At 43.9% G+C, this 10372-nt stretch overlaps 1 long non-coding RNA gene across 1 annotated transcript; it reads right to left on the bottom strand.

The window, feature by feature from the left end:
* LOC109713726 lies at window positions 4389-4822 on the bottom strand. Its single transcript, XR_002217155.1, has 3 exons — window positions 4783-4822; window positions 4589-4665; window positions 4389-4485 (listed from the first exon to the last, which is right to left on the bottom strand). It is a non-coding gene; the product is annotated as an uncharacterized LOC109713726 (long non-coding RNA).

Genomic DNA, 10372 nt, shown 5'->3' with positions numbered 1-10372 from the left:
TAGTATGAGATGTTAGTTTGCACTTCGTTGAACTAAGTTGGAGCTATTTTTGGTGTGAATGGATGCAAAAACAAAATTCGAAAAAGACCTCGGCTGAAACTGTGTTTCAAAACATTTCCAGATGGCCGGAGGATGTTGTGGGCTCTCAAAAGTGTTGAGCTGAGGAGTAGAGTAGTTTCTGAGGATCCTGATCATGTAGCAGATGCCAGAAAGTTTCGAGTAACAGTTTCGAATGCCCAGATGTGTCGTGGATGGATCCAAATAGGTAATTCACCACTCACGCAAGGTATTGGGCGACAAGAAGTACTGTCGGCGCCTGAAAATCTAGATAAGTTCGACAGAGTTGTAGAGTAAAGTTGTTAGCAGGTGAGTCACTATGGGATTCAGACGTTGTAGTCCGGGCACTCGAAAGTTGAGTAGACGTGTAGCTACGATGGATTCGGGCAATCGAGTGCAAGCTAGGGATGTGGCGCGCCAACTTTCCAAAGGGTCACCCATCCTAGAACTACTTCCATCCTAGCATGCTTAACTCTCTTAACCTCTTGGGCCTAACTATCGCCAAAAATGATTAAGCCAGGTTTAGAGTTCTTCCAAGAGTTCTGCCATCCTAACTATTATTGCTAAGCTCAGGCACTGCAAAGCACGTATTAAGGAATGGTGCAAGACAAACTTTCACAGCATCTCCAACACTAAGAGGTTATTGACGGAAGAACTCCAAGCCATAGACCAGCTAGAGGAGCAGACTAATCTGCCACACGAAATTTTAGACAAACGGGCTTAGCCTAAATCAAAACTTTAGTCCATTCTTGAAGAGGAAGAAATCCTGTGGAAAACCAGATCTAAACAACGATGGCTGAAGGAAGGCGATGGTAACACTAAATTCTTCCACGCGGTGGCAAACGATAGGAAGTGCAACAATGCGATCGAAGTCATTGAAGACGATTGCGGGCGGCAAATATCAAATGAAGAGCATAAGAGATCCTACTTTTTCCATAAGTTTCACTAGCTGTTCAGTTAGGCAGAGGATCAATCTACACCGTTTGGAGATTGGAGTGGACTATACAACTCCAACAGAGTGCTTAACCCGGACTTCCTAACGACTCCATTTACTATGGATGAAGTTAAGACAGCCACCTTCCAACTACACAGCGATAAGGCCCCAGGGCCGGATGGCTTCCCACTTATATTCTTCCAAACCTTCTGGAAGTCAATCAAGGGGGATATCTTCAATGTTTTCATCGACCTCTAGGACAACAAGCTTTTTACTGGCCCCGTCGACTATTCTTTCGTGTGCCTCATCCTAAAAAAAGAAGGAGCATGCAAGGTTAATGACTTCTGACCGATCAGCCTTATCAATGGCATCCAAAAGATTATCTCCAAAGTCCTCGCCAATAAACTCATGAGCGTCCTGCCGTCCATCATCTCTCCTTTGCAATCGGCTTTCTTGAAAGACCTTCTAATGCTAGACTTCTTTGTTACCACAACCGGACTCATTAACTGGTGCTCAAAAGTTGACAAGAAATGTGTAAGTATAAAGGTCGACTTCAAAAAAGCTTTCGACAACGTCAAATGGACTTTCTGCAAAGTATACTACGCTGGCTTGGGTTTTACAAAAATTAGAGGACTTAGGTCGAACAATGTACCTGCAACGCCAAAGTGGCCATCTTGGTAAACGATTCACCTACCTCGTGGCTAAAAGTAAGAAAAGGCCTCAGGCAGGGGGACCCTCTTTCCCCCTACCTCTTCTAACTGGTAGCCGACTGCTTGGCCAGGATGACCAAAATTACTAGGAGCAACAACCTAATACTCGGTATCAGCCTTTCATCAGACTGCGAGACAGCGCTCATCCAATACGCTGACGACACAATTTTTTTCTGCGAGCCAAGGAAACACATTATGCGGAACCTGCAGTTGTTCTGGAACCTTTTCGAATGGGCCTCTGGGCTTAGGATTAACAAGGAAAAATCGGAACTTTACTACTTAGTACCCAACCCTCGGAAAGGCGACAGACTTGCCAACAATTTAGGATGCAAAGTCAGAAATCTCCCGTTCTGTTACCTGGGCATACCGCTACATAATAAGCACATCCTTAAGGAAGACTGGGCTTTGGTCATCAATCGCATAGAAGCAAGAATCGACGGATGGAAAGCCAAACTCCTCTCACAAGGAGGAAGACTGACCCTTATCAACTCGGTCCTAACCAGTTTGCCACTTTTCTATCTCTCCATCTTCAAAGCCCCCTAATGGGTTCTGCATCGTATTGAAGCCCTGAGAAGAGCCTTCTTCTGGAAAGGATACTCCAAAATTTTTGGGGGAGCTTGCCTAGTCAACTAGAAAACCGTTTGCAAAAGCAAGGGAGAAGGCGGGTTAAGGATCAAAAACTCGGAGTCCATGAATCTGGCTCTCTTAACTAAATGGTGGTGGCATTTTTTTAACGAGCCACACCTACTTTGGTGCAAGCTGATAAGATCTCTTTATTACACCAGACGCAGGCCGTTGCATGAGGGCACAACCTTTGTACCGTACTCCAAGTAGTGGAAAAGCATGCTCCGATGCCGAGAAATGTTAAAATGAGGACTATCATATGACCTTGGTGACGGTAACAATATTAGGATGTGGACAGACATCTGAATTGGAGAAACCCCCTTGCGCACCTTGTTCTCAGACTTTTACGCCAACATAAAGAATAAGGAGGTCAGAGTCTCACAACGTTGGAGCCCAAACAGATGGAGATGGCGCTTCATTTGCAGAGGGTTTGTGGCGCATCAATTGTCACGCCCCGGGACCCAGCGGAAGCCCGCCCGGCACGTGCCCAGACCCGCCATACGTCTAAAACATATAAGGCGTCTAAAAACAACAATAATAAAAGCAATAATAAAAGACATCTAGGAGTATCAGAGCATAATAAATGTCTAAATGCTACAACAAGGGATAAGGATAAACTGTAAATCCACTAAATAAGACATAGAGTAAATACAATAGGAAATCCCAAATGCAAGTGCTAAAAGTAAGTACATAGGTGGTCTCTATACATGGATACAGAAATCTCTCACTCTCTCTCAACTACAAAAAGAAAGAGTAAACCACCTAGGCAGAGTGCCGCTCCTCTCTAGCTAGCTAAGCGATCCCCTTGCCGCGATCCCGTGCCTCCGCCGGTGCCGAAGGCTCTGAAAAGTAAACCATAAAACAGGGGCGTGAGAACTATTAAAAATAGTTCCCAGTGGGCAATTACTGACTTCAGTGAATGCACCACAAGGCCCAAAGCTACAATAGATGTCAGTGACTATAAATGTAGGAAAGCGAAAGGCAAGTAAAAATGTAACTTACTACAACATGATATCTCTACTTAGTATAAATAGCATAAGTATGAAGGCAACAATGCATGAAGTAAAAGTCTCCAACTATCATAATGTCCACAATGCGAAATAGTAAAGTCCCGTTGTTACTATTCTAGTCAATGTCCAAGTAGTACATTAAGTCATCATGAATATTCGAAGTCAAATCTGAAGAGACCCACCCGAAAGCTGTCTATGGCCCTGAGACCCACCCGTAGGCTGTCTGGCCGGTGCCGAGCCTAATGGCCCCGTGGTAGTCATCATCCCCACCCTAGGGATGAGCTTGGCCCACGGCAATCCACTTCGGCGCCCAATCCCGCACGGCGAATATGAATCGCGATGGCTATCTCCGGAGTGCCGGCTTGTAGGGAGCGACCCTCACAAGCATGTGCGAATGAGCATAATGGCAAGTAGTCAAACGATCTGTCGGAAGTACCAAGTCCTCATGTCTAATAACATGGAATGTGTCAAGCATCTCAATGGCCTATCCCTATGTCATCATGTCTCTAACATGGAATATAGCAGATATGTAGTGGCCTAACAATATATCTCTATGTTGCAGTTTCATAGTTTACTAGTTTCAAGTGCCCCTTTATGACACTCTTGTTCTCTATGTCAAAGCATGGCAACTATATTCCAAAATACATATTCCAAGTCATAATCCTCATAAGAGATGTATTTTTCACTTGCAAAATAAACACTTTTCCCGTATGCATGCATTCTACTCATATGGCTATACTATATAGTGAAATTTTCATAATACACAAGGCATGCATTTTAAGTGCTCTAAAATTCATATAAATTCTATTTAGCATAGAAATGAATTTAAAAAATATTTTACAACAAGTAGCAAGAGCATAGGGGCCATTTCGCCCCATTTCCACGAAGCCAAATCCACCGATGACAACGAAACTCCTCGTGCGCTCCCACGAGGGTGTCCTCTAGTCTCCTAGTATCCTAGAGGTACAAGAACATGCGTCACACGAACCATACGAACAACCAATTACCCAAACATTAAGCTATTCAAGCATAGGTGGAGAGAACTCACCTCTAGTGCAAAAACCCTCTCCAATGCTCCAAAAGAGGGCTAAAGTTCATCCAATCTAACCCAATGGAAGCCTCTAATCCACTCAATCTAGCTTTAAAAGCCCTAGATTCAAAATACCCAAAACAAACCCTAATATCACAATCTAGGGTTTCAATTCAACAAAGCCTCAAAAACATGAATCAAAAGGTGGAATCATGTTTCTAACCTCTTAAGAAGCTCCAAACTTAGCTCCAATCCAAGTGGGGTGGGAGATCTCCTCAGCCACAAGCTCCTCTCCAAGCTCTAAGCCATCAACAATGGTGGAGAAGCCACCAAGATGCAATTAGAGGAGAGAAAACCCAATAAAATCCAAGCAAAATGAGTAAAAATGCAAAGAAAGGGAGAGAGAGCTCCTCTCACCTTCTCCTCCTCAGGTCCCAGCACAAAAGAAGCCCTAAGGGGCGTGGGTGCTAAATAGATTAGGCACAAACGCGGAAAACCCCCTGCAGTTCAAACTGCACGAAATCTGCCTCCTTGTACCGGTACACGGGCTCTTGTACCGGTACAAGGCCGACGAAATTGCAAACTCGAGGCTCGGGTCGCGCGGTCTGCGGCTCTGTACCGGTACAAGCCCGATGGCTGTACCGGTACAACCATCAACCCTTGTACCGGTACAAGGCCAGTCTTGTTCCGGTACAAGCCCTGCTGCAGGCTGCCCGAGAGCTGTCCAAAAATTCCGATTTTGAAATTTTGGTGCAAAGTCCCACTCCAACATCCTCGGGATGCGTGCCAGGGGTCGGAACACTATCAACGACCCTCCAAAAACTGTGGGAATGCTCCAAACACAGATCAAATACTCGAATCTTGCGATTTGCTAAGATCCAGTGTATTACATCAATCCAACAGCAACTTTACACAATATGCACTACTTAAAGACCTACTCCTTCGTTTTAGCCCCAAGACCTTCTCGGACCTGCTTAGATGGCGGTGGACCCCTAACACGGCCAAATCCCTCTATAGGTTCATTGATAACACTAGACTTAGGGACACAGAGTGCCAACACATTTGGATTTTAAAAATTCTAATCAAAATCAAGTCTTCATCTGGGTGTTACTCCATAAAAGACTACTCATTGCTGATAGACTGCTCACCCGCGGGATGCAGGTCGACGAACACTGCATATTCTGTGCGTTTGCCATGGAGAGCTTTGACCATCTCTTTAGCAATTGTGTCTTCACGCGCTTCTTACTCGTCTGGGCAGATGTACCAGTTGCGAATTCGTGCGGTGTTCGGGCTCTCTGGAATAAAATATCTGCTATCACCGACAAAGAACAAAGATCAAAAGCCCAAACCTTTCTGGCGACTATTTGGTGGGTTGTGTGGACGGAAAGAAACAACTTTATTTTCCGCTCGAAGATCCCCAACGTCATCCGAGCACTTGAACACACCAATCTCCTGACGAAATCCTGGATTGAACCACCATAACCCTCCTAACCAGCAATTCCTCCACCTTCTTTTAATTTTTCTCCCTTCTTCTATGTTTTTCCTATTTGGCTTGCTTCGAAGGCCCTAGCTGCTTCCATACTATACGCTTAGTTCATTTAACTTAATAAATCAGTTCTCAAAAAAAAAAAAACTTTTCAAAAAAGTGAGGTATATAGGTTTTGTGAGTTTTCTCCTAATCAAGTCCTAGCTCAACATGTAAAATTTATCTAAAATTATTAGATTAAGCTTCAAATTCAGATTTCATATTGCGACATAGAAATCTTCAAATTTGAGCTTTACTATGATAATAAATACAACTTAGTGCATGTTGAAATCTCTACAACTTATGAGGAATTTCGAAGATTTCGGTAAATATTAACCCACCTCAAACTTGAATCCAACTACGGCAAGAAGTCGATCGAAGAGTTAACGGACCAATTCAACTCTAACTACAGCAAGAAAAGTGGGTCTCCAATTTCGATCCTCCTGCAGCCTATTCTGGGCACCTAGCTCCTGAGCCCAGATCAGCAACACACCTATTCCAGAACTACATGAATTCAAGTTGGAATTTAGTTCGTATTCTAGGTTTAAAGTAAAAAAACATCACCAAACTCACCTTTTTATGTTGCAAGAACTTAATCATCAAGTTCCTGCAACAATCAAGCTTCAAAAAGCCTCCAAAAATCTTTTGTTGCAATTTGGATCCTAAAAGAGGGCCCAAATCAGGATCCGGAAGTTCAATATTTAAGCCATTTGACTCTAACCAGGCTAAAATTTAAGAATTTTCACTTAGAAATTCAGTAGAAAAGGGTCTAAAATCTCCAAAATCATGGGAATAACCAATCCAAATCTAGCAACCAGCTCCCTACCAAAATATGGGTTCAAAAATTCTAAAATTTCTATCAAAAACCTCAAATCTGCATCAAAAGCTCAACTACAAAATTTTCAACACAAAACACACCTTCAACTCTGGAAATGTTGGTAAGGAAGGCTTCAAAACGAGTGAGAAAAAATGGAGGACTAATTCCAGCTTCAGAAATTCGGCTATAACAAAAAATGGATCTAGAAACCCCAACAAAAACCAATTTTCAGCTCAAAACACGACAATTCAGTACCACTAATCTAAATTGGTCCCAAACACTCCCCTTCAGGTCTACAATCCACGAAACAACTCCCCACAGCAACTAGATGTTGCCACGGATCACAATGCCAGTCTTCTAAAGTTGCTGCTGGAATTTCTGCTATTTTGATCCAATGCAGAGAGAAATGGGTTGGTTTAGAGGAGCTTGGGGGAGATTTAGTAGAGAAAATGGGGTTTGCTATAAAGGAGAAGAGAAAAGAGTTCAATGGGGACGTCTAAATACTTTTATAGAGGTGCTGGCAGGGTAGAATGACCTATAGGAATAAGCGATACTAACCTATTACTTTGCTGATAACTCTATATTCGGGCACCCCAGACCACTTTTGGGCACCCTAAACTGCTCACCTCCCTTGGTTCCAACCACTTCGGCGGTCCAGTGTGCCCTAAACAGTTCCGACAGATCTCACCTACCACGAGACATATGCCAACACGTTCGATATTCATGAGGGAGAATTCAGACCCGATCGACTTTCGGGCACCCTAAACTGGATCTAAAATGACTGCAGCAACACATATTAACAGTGCTCTAAATCTGGGTGCCTTAAACCACTTCTAGGTGCCCTAAACTAGCAGAACTTCAGTTTTTGCTTAATTAAGTGCGTCGAGTCAGTTTTCGCGCCCATTTCACACTAAAATGACTTCGTCTGGTCCCGACACTCCACAGATATGTCAAGTGGTCACTAATACTGTAGTCATTCTGACAGCTAAGCCCCAGGGACACTATACTACCTCAATGATCCAAGCAGCCAAGTCAGCCGTCAACTGCGAAAGAAAGTTGTAGCACACTTGACCTTTGCAAATTGCAAGGTTCGAGTGTTTGGTCGGATTTCGAACTTTTTCACACTTGGTGGAAGGTCGTAGATGGTATTCCGACCTAAAAGTTCGATTTCTGGAGTTTGGCAATGTCCTGAGAATTTTCACTCTCGGGGACCGGTCCCTGATAGGAGAGATCGGTTCTCTCAGAACAGTGCTGCGGCAGGACTTGAGGCAACCGATCCCTCGCGGGTGAGATCGGTCCCCGAGTACGTTTTCGCGAGGGGAGACCGGTCCCATGCGGGGAGAGACCGGTTCCCGAACGTTGGATTTTTGGGGCAGGCTGAGAGACCGGTCCCAGGTCGGGGAGATTGGTCCCTCAGTCCGAAAACTGCCCAGACCCGGGCAGTGCACAGGTTGGATTTTTTAGGGGCTTAAGTGGATTTTGTTGCTTCAAAGGGCCTTAAGGCCATTTCCTCTCCCTCTCACCCTTATTTCTCTCCCTCACATTCTCTCTACACCTTCTAGAAAGAGAAGAATAAGGAGAAGAAAAAGGAGTTGTGTCACGCCCCGGGACCGGCGGAGGCCCTCCCGGTAGCGTGCCCAGACCCGCCATATGTCAACACATATAAGGCGTCTACAATAAAAGCGGAAGTAAAAGTAAGTAATAAAACAAGTAGAAGAAGTGAAATAACTAGCAACTAATGATATCAGAGCAAATATAGTTCTATCATCGATACCAAGGTAAAGAAATAAAGTTAGACAGTAAAAGGAGTCATAAGGAGTACAATATCAGTCTCAAAAGTACAAAAATGGTGGTCTCTATACATATGCGGGTACAACTCTCAACCTCTCACAAAAAGATAACACGAGAGGTAGACCACCTATCGAACGATCCCTCGGTAAGCACGCTAGCCCGAGGCGATACCCTTTCCGCGATCCCTGGCCTCTCCCTGCGTGGAAGGCTCTGAAAAACATCGAGAAAAAGAGGGCGTGAGAACTATAATTTATAGTTCCCAGTGGGCAATTACTGACCTCAGCTCATGCTCCACTAGGCCCCAAAAATAAGGGTAAGCAACGATAATAATAATGATAAGCAATAAGGAGCATGTAAATAAACTGCTGAAAGAAAGCACAATTGGAATGCTAGTCTACTGTGTCTCAAGTAAACATGATGTCAGCCAAAATGTACATCTATTCTATCCTTACAATTAAGTCCAATTGGCACTAGTTTAATGTTGTTAACCTTTGTCAATACATGATGTAGGTGTTCTATCATGGCAACCAAGTATACTACATGTCTCACACTATGCTAAAAGCATGTAAATGTAATCCGACTACTAAGTCTATCTAGTAGTGATCATTCACTCTCAAACCGTGTCGATTTCCATTTCCAATTAGGGACCTACCCAAGGTAGTCCAGCTTTTGCCGCCTAAGTGCCTGTGGTAGCCCAATATCCCTACTCTTGGAATGTGTCTGTCCCACTCGACCCCGTAGGCTTCTCAATGCCGCACGAGCGAACATAGTCGCATAGGCCAACTCCGGAGTGCCGGCTTGTAGGGAGCGACCCTCACAAGCATGTGCGAATGAGCACAAATGGCAAACAAGCAAGGTCAAAGTCTCAAGTACTCATTCCTCATGTCTCTAACATGGTACAGTCACTAGTATCCCGAAGATCTAGTTCAAAGTCATAATGGGAAGTCCCAACATACACTTGCTTAGTGCCTCTTTATGACACTTAAGCTTCACAACCGGTCATATTTCAATTAAGACATTAACATTAACGCTCGCTATGCCCCGGGCCCCAATGCCTCTTCATGACATTGGCCCAATCTCACATATCCTCTAAATCTCTAAGCCTCTCTAGGCTTTCAAAAATCCCTAATGTCACAACTGGTATATAGTTTGAATGCATGAAAGCAAGGTTCGTTTTCATAATAGGGATTGTAATTTCAAGTCCCAACTAGAATGCTAGGCCACATATGCATGCTCTCTACTATATNGGAAGGAATAAAGGGTGGAAACCTCCGAACCTCGAACGAAAACCTCGGAACACCACCTAATTAGAAGTTGGGATCTTCTAAAACTTGAACCTAACCTCGTAGGATCTCCATACACCGTTCCAAGGAGGGAGATCTAGAATCAAAACCTCGAAAAACGATCAAAATTGGGATCTTTACTCTAAATCCCAACCAAAACCCCGAAAAACTAGATCCCGAAAACTTCGAATTAACTAACCAAATCTTGGAAGGATCCCGAACCTAACCTTCCCAGGATCGAGAGAAAACCTCGAATCCTCTTCTAAAGATGAGAACTCCACTCAAAACGGGGAAAAAGAGGATCCAATTACAAACTACAATATCCTACCAACATTACGGGAGCATAGAGAAGCGACTAGTGAAAATCCCATAGATCTCTGAGCACCTGTTGAAACAAGCCGCTTAGCTCTGGGATGCGCTGCCAAGCCACCCAAACTGGATCGGATACTATACTTTTTACGAGTATATACCGTTTATACAAAGCATTTTATCTAGATGGTGCTCCAAGCAAGCTCTTCACCTCTTCTTCTCCTTCTTCTCCTTCTCCCTCTCTTCTTCTCTCTCTAGAATGCAAAGGGTTGAGAGAAAATG

This window comes from Ananas comosus, linkage group 8, assembly GCF_001540865.1.
Source record: "Ananas comosus cultivar F153 linkage group 8, ASM154086v1, whole genome shotgun sequence".
In the NCBI taxonomy this organism is placed as follows: Eukaryota; Viridiplantae; Streptophyta; class Magnoliopsida; order Poales; family Bromeliaceae; genus Ananas; species Ananas comosus.
Note: the sequence above shows the minus strand (reverse complement) of the source record. Positions and strands in the feature narration are given on the sequence as shown.